At 38.6% G+C, this 18,209-nt stretch overlaps 1 protein-coding gene across 2 annotated transcripts in view; it reads right to left on the reverse strand.

The window, feature by feature from the left end:
- Positions 1 to 18,209, reverse strand: part of SYNPO2 (synaptopodin 2) — a 91,440-nt gene that overhangs the window by 72,109 nt on the left and 1,122 nt on the right. The gene's annotated exons all lie outside the window — the stretch shown is intronic.

Raw genomic sequence — 18,209 nt, forward strand, 5'->3', positions numbered from 1 at the left:
GACTAAAAGTGACGAATGCAGCGAATTCCTTTACAATATATGTGCAATAAGGACAAAATAAATTAAAATCTTGAAAAATATTAATACCTTTGTGTTGTGACTGACAAAGTATTGTCTTTGTTTAGAGTGGAAAAATTTTAAATTATTTATGCGTAGTAGTCTTAGGACTGCGCAGTAAGAAGTGTCTTGATCTGAAGCTGCTGACTTACCCTATGAAGTTTTATTCCTTTAGGGTGGCCTACAACTTTAAGGCAAAATGATGTTTTTCAGTATACTGTATTTCCCTCCAGATGGTTTCTACAGAATTTTGGCAGCCACATGCAACGATTAGCATGGTTGCCCTTCTAATCTCACACACTTTAAATAGACAAACCATATTCTTACAAAAACTATTACAGACTGTTCAGCAGATCCTTAACTATCAAACTGTGTTTGACTATCACAATAAATAGACTGTCCTGACCCTATTGCTTGGGGTTTAGATAAAAACATCTAAGCACTTAACTGTTTAAAGAGAGGATTATATAGCAGACTCTTACAGTTCATGGTACTGTGTACAAACTTCTCTTGCTAGAGTAGCGATATGTGAAGAGCTAGTGCTGAAGCTGAAAAAAACTTGCATTTCTCCATGTCTCACATGGAACGCTTGCGAAAGAGTCAGCATCTCTCACCCAGCTATTGCATCTTGAAAATACGTACACCAGCTAGCATGCACTTTTTTAATGCATACTCCTAGTATTAACAACCACAAATCCTATTAAAACTTAGCTTTTTGAGACATGACACCGGTGTCTCTCCCTTTTGTAAAGGAAATAGAGAATACTGCTGCACAGAAAAGCATAACTTTAAGTGGCACGTTGAAGACCTGATTTCATATATAAAACTGTAAAAACTAAGACAGGGATTGTAATGGAAGGGTAAAATGATGACTTGAGCACTGCCTCCTCCTTCCTGACCAGCCTCCCCTTTGAGCGGCACAGTGAGCAATAGCTAGAAGGTAGGAGACTACCTCTTTCGGGTCCTTATGTTACGCCAAAAGTTTCAAATGCTGAATCGTAAACAATAAGAGACATTTAAGAAGGAAAGGGCCTTTTTCTGTCCTAACTGTACTATTGTGTCCTTAAAGCCATTGGGGGGAAAGTAATGCAGGGAATAATACGATAATACTTACTTGTAACATTTGCAGTCTAATGCCCACAGCATAGCTGCTTATGTAGTTAATGTTTTATTTGAAATAATTTTATTATTGCGAACAGTTTGACTTACAGTGTCGGGGTTTTGAGGAATTTCCAAGTAGCTAAAGTACTCGCGGTGCAGTAGAAAAGTCACGTTGTCTGTGCATAGCTAAAGCAGTGAGGATTCCCGAGTTTGTTGTGTCTTTTTAGCAGTGATTTGCACTGGCGGGTGCAGGAGTTCACTTCCAGGCCAGACCAGAATAAAGTCACGGTAAAGTTTGCTTATGAAAGGTGATTTCTGTCTTATCTACAGAACTGAAACTAGGGGTAAATGTTTTATTCTTTCCTGACCTTTTCCCCCTTCCCTTTAAAACACTACAGTATTATGTTGATTTACAGCATTCTGAAAAAATTGGTATTTTTCTCTTTAAAGCTATCCTTATCGTGCCCAAAACAGAAGATGATTTGGTTTGGTTTTATTAAAATCCTTTCTGAACTTTTTACACTGTAGCTATTCTTCTGAAATGAGTCATACAATAACCATTCCCAGTTTGTAGCCAGTTCTCCAAAGAAGCAGAAGAAAAAAGAAACAACTTCCTTTTAAGGGAATGAGACCTGTTTGTGATGATAAACCTCTTTCCATTTCTATTTGAAGACATTCTCCATAACCCAAGAATTGATAGTTATAAAAACACTACCTACTTTATTTGGATTACAAAAACATTCATAGCTATGGAACATTGTTTAATGTTAGCCTAAAGCATCTGTATATACACTCACACATAGGGGTACTGTTGAAATTACACATGCGACATGTCAAACGAGCGGCTAGTTTACCAGAAATCTGTAAGAAACAGCTTGGAAATTGTTTAATTTCATTTTACTTACTATTTTAAATAAATGAGTTTAAACAAAGAAGTATTTAATATTTATGTGGAAAGAAAACAGTTCAAGAGTATGTAATTGTATAAGTAAGCTAACATAGCAATTTCTATTAAAGTGCTGTGTGATTCCCCAAACTCATCATACTGTTTGAATGCTAGAGTATCCACGTGTTCTTAGATATGGACACCTCCCACCAGACCAGGCTGCTCCAAGCCCTGTCCAGCCTGGCCTTGAACACCTCCAGGGATGGAGCCAGCTTCTCTGGGCAACCTGGGCCAGGGGCTCACCACCCTCACAGGAAAGAATTTCTTCCTTATGTCCAACCTAAACCTTTCCTCTTTCAGTTTAAAACTGTTCCCCCCTCATCCTATCGCTCTACTCCCTGATCCAGAGTCCCTCCCCAGCTTTCCTGTAGCCCCTTGAGGGACTGGAAGGGGCTGGAAGGTCTCCCCGGAGCCTTCTCTTCTCCAGGCTGAACCCCCCCAACTCTCTCAGCCTGTCCTCCCAGCAGAGGGGCTCCAGCCCTCCCAGCATCTTTGTGCCCCTCCTCCGGACCCTCTCCAGCAGGTCCATGTTCTTCCTGTGCTGGGGACTCCAGAGCTGGACACAGAATGAAGATACTCATTTTAAATGTGTAAAATTGGTGTTACTGCATACAAACTAAAATATTTCACTGGATGTGTTACTTAGATGGGAAATAAGAATAGACTTATAAACTAGCTAAGAGTTAAAGGGGGGAAAAAGGCAAAAGCAGAGATGAATTGTTTAAGTTGTATTGCCATCCATTTAGTTCTGAACCCCTGACAGTATAGTTTATTAGAGAGGTGGAGACAACAGAATTCTTTGTAGCACGGAGTTGTATTACCAGAGGAGCTACAGCAGACTACTTCTGTGTTGTTAAAATAAATTAATCAAAACCAGCAGGGGAGCGTCCTTGAATTACAATGGTTGCATTATTCAGAAACTGTAAAGATTGAATTTTCAAGGAAATCCAAATGGCATGTAGCTTGGGAAAGAGCCAGTTGTTTTTTAATGCTGCCATTTTTAACAATTCTTAATAGAAGAAATTGGAGTATTGTTTCAAGCAGATCTTTGGCAGACATTTTCTATGATTTTATTTAATTATATTCCTCTGAAGTATTATTATTATGTACTAACCCGAGCATAATATGGTATCTCTCATCCCAGATAGATTCTGAAGTACTTTAATGACCTTTGGCCAAAATCTGTGCCAGCTTTAAGACATGTTGGCTAAGTCAAGGACACAAGTTATATACACAGAAGGCTGCAGCCCACACATTGATGAAATTCAGCAAGCCTTAGTGGTTTTTATAATGGAAGAGCACATGTAGAAAGCTTTGTGTTTTTTAAAGACATCATAGTTCCTGTGCATTATGATTTAACTCAACTTCCTTGTCAATGTTAAAGCCCATTAGTGGGGACAAAAGCTAGGACAAAATCCTACTTGCTTAATTAGTTTAAATTAAGCCCCAGGTTTTGCTGCTATTGAACAGTCATGTTTTCAAAACGTAAAGATCTGAAAGCTGCAATAAGAGCACGATGGTTCTGAAGAATACCGCGTGACCCCAAATTGCAGTGATATTCTCCCATGTAACCTTTTTCTATTCCCCCTGAGCTTTGCTGAAAATGCACTCCAGTTCTAGCGTGGCTTCATCAGCTGCTGGAGAGTTATGCCACAGAGGTATGGCATTGTCTCTTCTTCCAAAACTATAAGTAATAGAAAGAAGGATTAAGAAAGATAACTGAAAAATGCTATGGGACTAAAATAAAAAAGATTTTCAAATGTTACTCAGATGTTAGAATAACAGTAAGTTTTAAAGAATTTCCTAAAAATAACAACAAAAGAAACAAGCACATGCAAATGAACAGGATAATCTTGGCTGTATCAAACATCTGGAAAATATAAGCTCACATAAAAGAGCTACTCATTTTAAGGATTTAATTTAATAACTCATCCTGTTCAAGAAGATTAACATGTGGCTATGAAATACCTACTTGCCATCAAAATATTTCACCCCAACATAGTCATAGAAACTTTTTGACAGGCCTAGTTAGATTAGTTTAGGACGACAGCGTTCCTTTTCATTTTGTGTGGCTACTGTTGCTCCACCTTTACTAAAAGATATCCTGCATATTTTTGAACTCTTAAATGATGTGTCTAACTCGGTTGCATTGTTATGGCCAAATGGAACCTCCAAGTAACTTTAGTACGTAGAGATCCAAAACTGTGCCAGATTTTCAGGACTTGATTTTCAGAGTGAGCGCTGCCTTTAATACATAAGAAAGCAACAAACTGTATCTTGTACTGAGTTAAGAGGCACTTTTTGCAAGTACTTCTGAAAGTAAGGCTGTGGCAGCTACAAAACAAAAATCCTCCATGTAGTATTCCCTTTTAGATCTATGGAAAGTGCTTCAGCCCCCAAAAAAGGTCAAATACTAGTTTAAAAACATGAGACACAAGCAGAAGAGGAAATGGAAATCACTGTGTCTTCTCCTCTCATACACATTGTGCTGCTTTCAGAGCTTATTCCTGAAAGAAAAAATAATCTGAAGGAACATCTGACAATATGACAGTATGGTATTCCTGAACGATTGCTTGAAAGAGTGTCAGGAAACCAGTGGTAATGGCAAAGTCAGCCCTGATCTGCGGCATTCTTCCAAATGTGAAGCACCAGATAAAGGGAGTGAAGGCTAGGAGGCACAGCTAGGAGCTGAAAAGACATTTATGTGCATCAGTTCTGTATTTTTGTATTCGTATCTTGAGCAAATGCCTCCCTAGGATTCACATTACTATATCCATTGGAAACTGATGGCTGGTGTAGCTCCTTATCTCATGGCGCTGTTTATAGCTGTCTGTTTAAGAAACCTTTATAGTCAGGCACAAATTTCAGCATATTGGTGATGTAAGAAGTCATTTCAAAATTAACTGAAGATCAAGAGTGGCATTTTAAGCAACTGAATAGGAACGTAGAAATCTACAGTGCTCTTTTTCACCTAAAACAAGATAATCTGAGTCAGATTGCCTCAGAAGACTTATAACTTTGCTGACATCTCTCCTGCTAATATAATGTTGAAGGAAAGGACCTGTTATACGAACTGCTAGTATCTTCTCAAGTTTCCTGGGAAGCACACGTTTTCGGGATTGCGTAGTCTTTAAACAGATGTCACAGGTCAGCACCTTCATAAATTAAATTCAGTGTCAGAATCAGTGTCCAGTTTCCTTTTCTCTTTATTATTTTGCCCTGAAACTTACCTTTTTTTTTATTAACTTAAGCCTAGTAATGAATTTAAAGAAAACACACAGCAAGAGCATTTTAATGTCACTGTATCAGAGGGGATTGCTTTCCAGTTCTTTTCTTTTTTGCATAGAAAAAACAGAAATCTGCACATTGAAGTAAACTCATCCTCTGTGCCTGAAGGAAGAAGCCTTGATGACAGAGGTTATTGTAATTTGTGAGAAGAAAGAGAAGACCAAGTCCAACCTCTTCCCCTTACCCCCCACCCCCTATTCCACACAGATTGTATTTTGCTCTGTGAAAGTGTTTATCCATGACTGACACCACAGGAGCGCAGCAAAGCTTTCTGCGTTAGAAAGGAGAGGAGTCCAGAGATGGAAGGGATGTTTCAACAGGGGCAACCTCGGCAGAACTGACAGACACATACTTGCTTCACAATAACTAATATTAGCTGAAGAATGGCGTTGGGGCCTGCTGCTGAGAGGATTTTGCCTTAAATACTCCTTATCTGTGTGCTCAGTCCAAGCAAAGCAGTCGTACAGATGTATTTCTGACCAGTCAAGTGCCGTTGTGGCAGGATCTGTATTGGAGACGCTGGTTTAGATTGTGACTAATTGTGTTAAAATGATGGAGAAACTCGAGGTACGCAAGGCCTGAGGGAGCCAAGTGAAATAGCCAAAATGAAACCTGAGCACATGTAAATAGCGTCTGGCCGGAGAGTATCTTACAAGTGTAACAATAGAGAAATCAAAAAAGTTCAAGGAAGCTTTTAAATGAAACTAAACTCACTTGGGCCGATGTGTAGGTTTTGCTCTAAGTGACATACAGGTATAACATGAGATTACGTGAATCCCTAAGGGAGAACACTGCTTTCCATAATGCTATGAAACCATAAAAACAGAGAGGACTTCGTAGCATATCATTTCCCCTCCCAGTAAAGAGAAATTCCTACAATATAAAAGGGACTGGCAATCACAAAGACACCTAGTCACACAGTGTTTCAACCGTGTGCGGACCAAAGATCTTCTCCAGATATTAAACTCGGTCCTACAATCTGTGGATTACTAAAGATACTATGCTCATTGGAAATCGTTGATGCCAGACAGCACAAGTCTCATTTGAGGGGCTTACTCATAATGATCTGACAGAAACCTGCTGGAAAAAGCTTTTTAGTTGGATAACAGACAAGCAAGAGGCACGGCATAGGACTGAGGCAACAGGCAACTCCTACAGCCATGACTGTCACTGTGTGTACATCTATCATGATTGATCCACTCGCTGAAATAGATTGTCTTCCTTGTTCTTGATGGAAAACACCTGCACATGTTCCATAAACATGGAACAACGGATATTTTCCAGCCTTTAAAAATTATTTGGGTCTAGAGCTGTAAAAAGTTTTCAGGAAAGATTTGATTTCGCTCTCATTTTAGGTGAGCTCAATTACCATCCCGTTGCCTAGAACACCCGAAAAGAAAGTATTTTTCGTCAGAGGAAGGGTTCCTTCCCACCCTTTCCAGTTTCAGCTAAGATTGTGCTAAAACGTGATCCTGTTTCTGCCTCTCTATTTTTATCCCAGGACCCAGCCGCTGATGAACCATGCCAGGCTTTAATTCTTCAGAGCTGGCTGATGCAGGAATCCAGAGGGCCTGAATTCAAGCCTGATTTGAACAGGCCAATGCATCTTCAGTTTTTGCTTGAGTCAATTAGCACCCAAGATCAATTTGTGCAAATTCCCACTCTCTGCAACTTTTCCAGGCCTCTTATGCAAATCAGGCCTGGAAGCAAACAAGTGAATGACCCCGAAGGCTGGTACGGGGCTGGGCACCATTGTTCTCAGGCCATGCAGTTCAGTGCTCCATTTGTTCATGTAGGAACACCAAAAAAAAAAATGACAAGCCACAAAGATAACTATCTCCCCAGGCTTAATTATCGTACCCTTTGTACTGTTCTTGCCAGTGTAGAAAAAGCAGCATTCATGGTCCTCTCACTAGGTTTAGATTCACTGGGCTGTTTTTCACCGTTCTGGTAAATATAAAGGAAGACAACTGTAACACAGAGTTTGTGAAATTTTTGCTTTTGTAGAATGAGAAGAGGTTTTGAAGCCAAATATGTTCTGTAGTCACAAATTGTGCCATGAAATCAGAAATCTTTTGGTAACATTATCCTGGTGATCGGGAAAATGACTTAAAAATGTAATTTAGGAGCTGAATCAGGGCCTTTCGAATAAAGATGGAAAAATGGAAAAATTAGTTGGATCACACCTGTACTCATCTGTTAATTTAAAACTATTTGAGTAAAAATGGGCTCAAGCTGCAAAACTCAGGTGTATTTCCAACACCCTAACTGTTCAAGGATGCATTCTTGGATTTGGTTTTGGTGTACTTCATGGGAGTCTATTCTTCATCAGATTAGTAAAATACCCTGGTTTTAGAAGAGCTAATATTACAGAATGAAGTCATGACTGAAAGTGAGGGCAGAGAAAGAAAAAGCACGATAATGACGAATTTAGAAAAACCACCATTTTAATATAGCTCAAAATTCGGTTTAAATTGGATACAAGACCTGGGAGACTTCTTACATCTCGAGGGCTCCCAGCCCTGTCTGCTCTGGCTGTTGTCAGATTGGGCTGGAAGAAACTGAGGTTTGGTATCATGTTGTTTGATACTCTTTTTTTATTACTATTTCACTACATGTATTCAATAGTTGTGTGTAATATTACTACCAAATGTTGATAATGTGCTGCAAAATAGCTGCAGAAATTTTTTTCTCTTTAAGGGATTATGATTGCCTCTTTCTTAAGGCCTTCTGAAATATTCCTTTTTAGTTAGTTAGTTTTTTAAAGATCAAAATGCGTCCTAATTATAGTGTTATGAAACCACAAATCAAACCCTAGTTCAAATTTATGGAGCCCTCCTTAAGGGGATTACATTATATTTGTATGCAGGGAATAACAAGTAGAAGTGAAAGGAAGATTTGGAGTGATTAATTTGATATTATGGAATTCTTCACTTGTTTTATGTACGTATTTATCTTGAAGACGTTAATTCCATACTTCGAAAGTATTTGAACTGGGAGACACTGAACTGAGAAATACTTAGCAGCTTCAGTAAGAAACCATTACAGCTAGCAACCAAAATTTCTCCAAGGTGTGCCTGTCTTTGCATTCACTTACCTATGATTTTGGGGACTGTGACTAAGAGCACCATCTAGTGAGAATCAATAATACGTCAGTATCATGAAAAGGTGATTATTCAGTCTGGTCATAAAGGCATACTGCTAATTCCCTTAGCAAAGGGATTTGGAGGCTTGAAAGGAAACAGTGTTCGAGTTGTGATTTCCAGCTTGGTTTAATGACTAGGATCTTCCCCTAGATATTCCTAAACATGCACAACGCAGCTAAAGGCTAAGTTTGGCAGACAGTATGGGTACCATGAGATAACGCTATGAAACTAACATTTTGTTTCATAAACCACTGATGTAATTTTATTATGTATTATTGTAACAAAGCCCTCCAAGTTTGTGAATGTCTCATTTTATATTGATCAGCATGACATACTTATTCCACGGACTGATAATTTAGGTGAAACCATTATCATTTCCTAGGTACCAAGTTTTTTGGAAAGCCAACAATTCTGAAACTTTGGGCTTTTTTCAGTTAAGGATGTCAAACAGCTCCTCCTCTGTAACTATCTTAGGCATTAAATAGTATTATATGTTAGAATTTGCTTAAAACATCCGTGCTTAATTATAGTTTTTTTCTAATTTGAAGAATTCTGTAAGTGGGTCTCACACTATCCATTCTGCAAGTATTATTTCACTGTGCGGGAAGATCGTTATGAATATATGATAATACATGAAGTTATTTATCCCTTTCAGATTATTTCCATATGCATCCTCTGTAATTAAATCAGTGGCTTATGGCAGCCAGTCTTTGAAGTGATGTCTGCAAAATAGGAAAATGTAATTTGTGGAACAAAACGCTGATCAGTCTATTCCAGCCACATCTGTTAAGCTGTAGTAGTTCAGAGATTTCTGTGATGAGAGAGTTCATGCAAAGCAGAAAGTTTCCTGGATTTCTTTCAGTCCAAGGAAAGTTCACTGGTAGTGATTGGCACTATTCTAATCAAGTAACAAGGTTTGAAGTCTGAGGCTTCGTTTGCCCACAGTTTTCACTGAATTCACTGAAACTGATGCTTAAGTAAGTAGCTGTACTTGCGGATTTAAATAAAAGTACTACTGAGAGAATGCTAAGAGAAAGCAGAGCAAGAATTTCTGGCAGAGAAGACAAGGATTTAGAGAGATAACGAGAGAGACGATCTCTTCAGGGGCACCAGTGGTGGTGTCTGAGTAAAACTAATGAAACCTGTGACACGATTCCCCTTGATTGCAGTGCACCTGCGGAACACCTGGTATTATACAGGTATAGACAACCATTGTAATTACCGTTGCACAATTCTCCATGTGGAAGAAAAGCAGGTTTTTTGCAGGACCCTTAGAGCCTTTCCAAAGTGGTATCAGTTGAACCGCTGAAGGTGCGCCTACAACAAGATGAGTGTGCCGGCACAAGGAGGTACTGTCTGACGTGTCCAGCCACAGCTGTGCTTGCCGCAGAGGCTGCCACCCGCAGCTGCTTGGCACTCCTCTCTCTTTCCTCCTCCCTGCCCTGGGGCTTTCTGCGCTTCAAATCTTACAGATGAGCTGCTCGTATGATTGTTCCCTGAGCTCTCGGGCAAAATGAGGTGAGTTAGCAAAGCCCTGATATCTAAATTGTTTTAAGAAATACCTGCTGGTTAACAACCAGCACAAGCCTGTCTATTTGCAATGTTGAAGAAAGCAAGAGGGCAGTTACAAGTGGGCTCTGCAAACAGTAAATGTTTGCAACTGAGAGATATGTCCACAGGCTGAATTTTTTCCTTAACTGATGCTGATAAATTATCAGTCCTTTAATAAATGGCCTCTAGTTTCTAGTAATGTCTGTCTAGTACCTATTATTAGCAACCATTTCACTCTCTTATAAATATGCAAACTGAAATGTCCTCAGCTCAAGTGACTACCTTTGTCCTTACAAAGATTTCCAAGACAGCTTGGAAATGAAATGTACAATTACCAAATAACTCGAAAAAAGTTACATTATTTAACAGTGTTGTTGGAATACTCCAAAGTCTAAGGTTTTTTGAAGGGAATGACTTCCGCTAGACACAGAAAATTGTAGTAAGTAGATCCCTAGCAAAAACTGCTACACCCTTCCCAATGAGGATTTTTCTTCATGATATCTGGTTCTAATTAAATAACTGCATTATATTATACACACTAAGGCCCAATCCTTTGCCCTTTGAAGTCAATGGCAAAGCTCCCATTGAGTTCATGGGAAAAAATGTAACTCCTTTGTTAAGGGTTCCTTTACAGCAATTTGAACTGTTAGTTTTTTAAAACAAAGATTCAGCTTTGCCACCTTTGCCTGCAGACAACAAGCAGTTCCTGATATTCCTTGTATTAGGCAGAGTACTGAGAAGGGGAAATTAGGTCTTGCTAAATTATGTTCCCATGTCATTCTATTTGTTTTTCTTTCTGTTACTGTAAAGTGCCACAATGGACATGTGATTGTCTTGCATTATCTTTATTTTAGAAACTTTCTTGAAATTCAATACTGTAGCAATTTATGCCATACGTGGCATGTTTATGCTATAGAGAACTTATCAAACGAAACCAGCAGTATAGAAAACCATAGCTTATCTACTTTCTTCATAGTTTTGACCCATCACCGGTTCATCTGCTAATGAATTGTAATATAAAACATGCTTACAAAAAAAAAAAAGCATCCAGCTTCCTAAATAGGACCATATTTCTAAAATATACTTTAAAAAGGCAAGTTTATAAAATCATGATTCTACAGCTAAGCAGTCCAGGATGACATAACTCTTTTGAAGCAAAAGGTTACCCATGCATTTGATGCCCCATCCCAGATGTAGGAAGGAGATGTCAAACAAAGGGAACTTAAAGAATTCAAAATGCATTTCTGTGGAAGCAGAAGGAAGACTTTTAGACAGTGTTTCCACGCTAAACAAGAAAAGACTATTCTGTGCTGTGCCCAGGACTGCAGCGCATGGTAGAGAGCTCAGCGTATAAGCCCATTGGCTCTGGCGAGCTTACAGCTAGGTTTTTGTTATAATTTACCTTCCCCATCAGCAACAAATAAAGCAGCCACTTCTTCACTGTTCTTAGCACCCCGCTGAGAGCAAGGTGCTGAGGTGTTTTGAAAATTTTGGCTTTCACGCTCAACACTGTATTATATTGGCAGGTAACCAAAAAATAGCACTTTGATTTTGGTGCAAGCTGAAGCGTTTCAGTCTAAATGTGCGTTGGTCTCATCCTAACATCCATGCTGACTATGGACTACAGATTCTAATGAAATGGGACAGATGGGAAAAATTACAGAAAAGGGAAAAGAAATCCACTGTGTAACTTGTGTACATTAGATCTGAAATTTAAAACCTTCAAGCTGATATCCAGGAGGTTTTTTTCCTGCCAGTTTCGTTCCAGCCAACAAACGGTGCTCGTAAGTACTGGTTGCAATCTAAATGTTATCATTTTTGTCCACAGTTAATTCCATCCACAGAATTTTTCCTCTTAAACTTGAAGCTATCTCTGCAAATCAGTCTCATTTTATGGAGTGCTAAGCATTTAACCCATGAAATAAGGTCCCTTACAGCGATTTCTGCTCTAAATATTTCTGTTGTAAACATGAAGAACACTGGGTTCTGTATTTGGAAGGAAGCCCTTCCATGATATGCATAAATTGCTAGCTGTATCCTCTCAAAAAATCTGACACAATCCTAAAGGGCTTTGTAAACAACAGTTCCTGTTGTGATATTTTAATGTGAACTTGGCCAAAAGTCTTACTATTACATTCACATTCACAATAAGAATGCAATGGCAGAAAATACGGAACAATGGACTATAATAATGTCATGCAGTGTATTTTAAACGGTTCCAGCAAAGAAACTAAAAAAATGAAGCAAAACTCTATACAAAGCAGCTAATCTAATTTACTAGGAATACACTGTTTGGTTTTTTTAGTTTGTTTAGTTTAAATCAATGTGAATTATGTTGTTCATTCTATTCCATTGAAAAGTCTCCTAGCATGGCAGTTGGAAAAGTATATATTGGAAACAAGCACGAATGAATACTACCATGTATCCAAAGCATGCTTGTATTTGCCTAAATACTGTGGAAAGCATGCCAAAGCCAGCTTGGTATGTAGTTCTGTGTATCCAAAACAGGGTATACAATCATGTGCTCGTTCGGCCTGCAGTTTTTAAACAACTAGATGGGAGTTTAGTACTAAACATTTCCACTGGCACAACAGCTGGAATGCAAAAGTTTGAAACTAGAAAACGCAGACCCCTAACCTTCGGAAGTACATCCAAAGCTTTGCTGGTAAAGGTGTATGAATTTTTTTTCCTCATTATTTTTCTAACTAGCTATGGCAGATTTTCAGGAACAGAGTTATTTAGCGGTGCTCTGTTTTAGTTAGATTTTGGGAACTTTCATTTGTTCCTTTGTTTTGCAAAATAAATTAACCTAACCTCTGTAAAGCCCAGCTTCTTCCCAGTTTGTCAATGGAAGTTTTGTCATTTACTTAAATAGAAGCTGAACTATGTCATCTAAACACGTGCAAAAATGTATTGGTTATTAAATTGGGTCAAAGCTCATAATGGAGTCAAAATCCTCTCCAGAAAAGATAGAAAAAACCCACAAGTTTCCCCGTAACTCCTTATGTGAACAAATCTGTAAATATGCCTTACAGGGTTTTCTGAATATCAGCCGGTATTTGCTGAACCGGCTGTGTCGGATGGTCTGAAGAGTGCATTTGAGAATAAGAGTTTGTCCAGGCTGCAAAAACAAACTATGTTTGGAAATGTATTAGCTAGCAAATTTAAACAACCAGTTTTAAATACACTCCAAGTAAGGCAAGTTGTGTTTAAAATCATGTGGGTTAACTCTAAACTCCCCTCCTTGGTGCCAAAGTTCAGCTAGCATGTTTTAAACATGGCTTGCTCTGTCTACATTAGCATGAAGTTGTATTCCAATTCTGTTTAACATGTCAATTGATACAAATAAGGAACTGTCAGCAGGGTCATGTTAGCTCCGTACTGAGCCTTTACAGCATGCTGAGCATCTTCATTTCAAACACAGTAGCGTATAGTAAGATCCTACCTGACTATGCATTAACGAGTATATTTTCAGAAGCAGATGGCATCAGAGCACCAACTCCGGCTCCGAGATGACTTGGGGTCATCTGGAGATGATCTGAAGCACAGCGGAGTCTCTTACCTTCATCTTACTAGGAGGATGGTGCTCCTAGGCCATCAGTGCCGAGGCACGCAGGGGAGCAAAAAACCACTGACGGTTTATACTCATCTGTGTGACTTAGCACTGAAATGAGCGAGGAGCACGGGTGTAACACAGCTATATTTATCATGTCTCAGCTAGAACGCAGTGGCCAGAATCTCAGCTTTTTCTAACCTAGATTTTCTGCCTAGAAATGTTAGCGTTTGCCGATGGTAACAATGTAAGAGAATGACAGGAACTTGAAGAAGTTTCCTTAAACCCAGCAGCTTTGAGGTACTTTGTGGATGGAGCATCTGCATGCTAACATACCTGTCCTATATGTGACAGCGACATGCTCTGCCTTACCTCGGGATCAAAAACATAACTGTGCTACCACGACTTATCCATTATTTTTTTTCGACTAGACTAAGTGTAAAGGTCAACTTGATGAAAGCCACTTGGGGTTGTTCTGCATATGTCAAGTATTTCAGATAAATGCAGGGAGAAAGTCAAACTACCAGGACAGAGCCCACCTCTGTACACATCCAGCATTAAGTAATCGTATTCAGACATCAGGTTTTCACACTGCTGGTTCAGGTTGTTCCCGAGCCTTTGAGTTTCACTTTCAGTTTCAGGTTCCAGTGAATCCAAAATGATGAAACTGAGACTTGAATTGAAATCTGAGCATTTTGATGGACAAGCGCGCAAGTCTGAAATGACCAGGCAGCCGGTTGTCACATGTCATTACTGAGCCATAGGTAAAACAGAATGTTTTATGTGCAGAAGCAGCAGAGCTATTTCAGAAACTGGCAAAATAGTCACAAACTGAGTAAGTTTTGCATGAGGCCTCGTTGAGGCCATTGGATTTGAACCCTGAATTACCAAAGTATCTCATAGGATTCATTAGGATTATAGTTAACACTTAACAAGACAATGGAAAATTGCATGATATTTGGCATATTTGGACATAAGAAAATGTCGGTAGTAGAGCAAAGATTTTCAGGGTGCAAAATCACATTGTTAAGAGTTTTAAAATATCCATTAAGTTCTTTCAAATAACTTGAAATTTTAGAGGATAGGCATTATAATTGTAGTTATGCACTGGTAAACTGGTGGGGTAGAAATTACAGGAAGAAAAATTTCTAAAAATTTAGTTGAAAAAAGTTGCTGAAAAAGTACATAAAATCTGTCAGCCCTAAAAAAACCCCACTGTGTGTTTCTCCATATGCAATCAGATGTTGTTCTGCCGCTGATGAATCAGGGAGAGATCAGGACGAATGCTCTCATAGATATAAAATACGACAACATGATCCCCTTTGAAGATATCTTTCTTGTTGAGGTTTATTATGTAGAAATATCTCTGTATATACTACATATAGGCCACGGAACTTGCCGCCCTTGAATACTAGAACTATTTGGTTAAGTTCCCAAACTTAAATTAGCAAGACTTTGACAGATACAAACAATGAGTTCATCAAACTGCTGTTTGGTGGAGGTAACAAATATGCTGAGAATAATGTACTTCTGTTGCAACCAGATAATTTAATGGAGTTACATCAAGGTTGAATTATAAATCTAAATCATCTATAGGACAACTCCAGTAAATTACCCGTTGCAAGAGAGATGCTTCTTAAAGGATATAGCTTTATTATGTATACATATATATGATGTGTGTTTATTTATATACACACATAGCTGGTATTGTTAAGTATTAGTGGAAGAACTCACAGGACTTTCAAATGCTAGTCCAGAAAATCATCCATTATTTTGTACATACGTTTTTTCTATATTTAAAATTAAAAACTGCAAAGAAATTTACAAGGAAAAAAATTATGATATCCATAAAAAAAGCATTCTTTCCTGTATCTCACAGTGGAAACGGAAAGCACATCACGTGTCTCTTTGCTCTTATATATCTTCAGTTCTTAGCCATCTAGGGTCACTGCTGTACTGAGATTTCCCAACCGTCTCCTGCTTCGGGCAAGCTTCCTACAGTACAATACTGACAGGCTTTAGTGTCGTGGCGCATACACAGCACACCTGATACAACCACTGTGTTCCTTAGCTTTGTACTTCCAGTTGTCTTTTTTTCTAAAATAACATTCATTTATTAGATACCTTTCCTACCACAATATGTATTTTGACAGAGTATTTAAAAAGACTTTATGTGGACATAAAGTGGACAGTATCTAGAATATGCAGATTTTTTTAACTGAAAAGAAGTTTTTATGAAGTATTTACAACATTAGTGGACATAACAAAGTAAGTCAACTCCAGGGTAGGGAGTAGGAGGGATGTTAAACAGCTTTTGTGCCTCTACAGAAAATGAGTCAAATGTGTTCAAAATTTGCATTTTGAATAAGAGTTAGAAGTGGATAAGCAAAATGATACTTTGTGATACTTTAAATAATTTGTTCCAATCTCACGTCTAACAAATTACTGATATATCTTGAATCTAATTAAATGGTTGTAAAATTATTTGCTGATTAAAATTGCCTATTTTAGGTGACGGTGAGAAAAAATACCAAGATATTTCTTGGGAAGGTAGAACGTTTGTCTCTAGCTCTCTGTTAACACTTTGCATGCTAATGGAAGACAATACTTTATACCACAGGAAAAACTCTCACTGGTTTTAGCAGGAATGCTACTCGCATATATGCTTTAAGAGCTAAGCAACAAACAACGGGGGGAGGATTTACATAATTTTGGGTAAATGTAATAAAACAATGTTTTAAAAGGCATAAAACAAATTGGGAAAAGTTGCTTGTGGATGTGAAATGCAGTGACTTCTTTCATTAGCTTTAAAACCAGTACGTTTCCTTTATCAAAAGGGTAGATAAATGGGAATTTGTATTTTTGTATCCTGCTGCATTTTCATGGATTATCTCATTTCCCTCCATTTCACATCCCTCTCCCCTTTAGACCTGTATCACAACCACCGCGCTGCTCCTGATGGGGGCCTGAGTGCACTTCCCTCTGCAGCAGTCCAGGGGGACACCGTGCTCCGGTTGTGTCGACAACCAGGCGAGTGACCCCTCTGCAGCTTTCCCAGCTCCTGCTGGGAGCTGAGCCACCGAAACCAGAAATACACACTTCGGACAAAATCTCGGTTAGTGTAAATTGTCAGTGACCCACTGGTTCCGTGGAGCTACATTAGTATGCACCAGTGGAGAAGCTGAACCTTGAACTGAAAAAAAAAAAAAAAAACACCAAAACCAACCAATTTTTTATTGTGTTTAGGAAACACAACCTTTGGATTTTGGAGCTAGTAGGAAAATTACTATGCATTAGTTGGGTAATTCTTTATTCTTTCATGAGTTATCAGATTCAGTTTTCACGGATAACAGAATAAAAGCTGAAAGCACTGCCTCTCCCCAAAAAGGATGACACACAGCGTAGCTGCGGACCCCCCACCGCCCCATGCCTCGACGTGACGGTGGTGCCTGACCTGGATACCCAGATCTGGACACCTCGGAGGGAGCCCGGGCTCCCTGGGGAGGAGGGTGAAGCTGCCGACAGCGTGAGTCCCAGGGCAAGCTGTGGCCTGTCAACTCTTAAGTTTCAGGTTTTCAGCCAGATACTAGCGTCCATTTTCAAATCACACTGATCCCCACCAACTCTTAAGCGCGGAGAAATGAATGATCTGGAACTCATAAAGCACCCAGTCCACCATGCGGGTAACACTTTCGGATGCTGATACGCACGTCCTCTTACAAAGGGAGTTCTGAAGTATTGAATTACATGGCCTTTTGATTGGGTTCATTTGCAAGAAAACAAACTCATGTTTCTTTGATTTTTTTTCTAAAAGCACATATTATTTTTCAAAATTTAGATATATTTTACTGATTGATTTTCTATTGGATGTAAGGCACAACTGTTACCGTGTAGCCAGTTCTCAAATCCCAGATTTTAGTGCTAAAGCAGAACCTAGATTTAAGTGCCACAATTTAGGATGTGAATAGGAAAAAAAAAAATTGGATAGCCCATTTTTATCAGGAAAACTAAAGCTTAATCACAATCTTGGGTTCAAACTACTGCGCTTTTTACTTTTGGTTTTATGTAATCAAGGCCACTTGCCTTTTACCGTTACTTACAATTTTTTAAGTTCTATCTACAAGTTTTCACTAGATGGCAGGGTTCCACTGTCATCTCTTATCAGTGTCTTTACTTGCAAAGCAACAGTTGCCAATCGGTAGGAAAAGAATTTAAACATGTTCAAATTTTGCAAAATATAAAAACAAACAAAAAACTCAACAGTAATGAGAAAAATTATACATGCACTCAATAAATCATAGCTCTGTTACCGAATATGGTTAATAATATGGGCTGGGAATCATTGAAAATAGTAGTGAAAGATGTTCTTTTCCTGACAGAGGAACTAAAAGGACCTTCTGTTATAAAATGAGGTAGACTTACTGTTTCTGCTATTTATGAAAAAGTTAACTGATGCAGTAAATTAAATTTAGCTAATTAATATATTGACAGCTTAAGAAAGTTAGAGCTCAAATAGCTTCACTACCGATCTAAAATACTATATCAAAGTACAAAAACCTTAACGCTT

Source organism: Chroicocephalus ridibundus, chromosome 5 (genome assembly GCF_963924245.1).
Source record: "Chroicocephalus ridibundus chromosome 5, bChrRid1.1, whole genome shotgun sequence".
Classification (NCBI taxonomy): domain Eukaryota; kingdom Metazoa; phylum Chordata; class Aves; order Charadriiformes; family Laridae; genus Chroicocephalus; species Chroicocephalus ridibundus.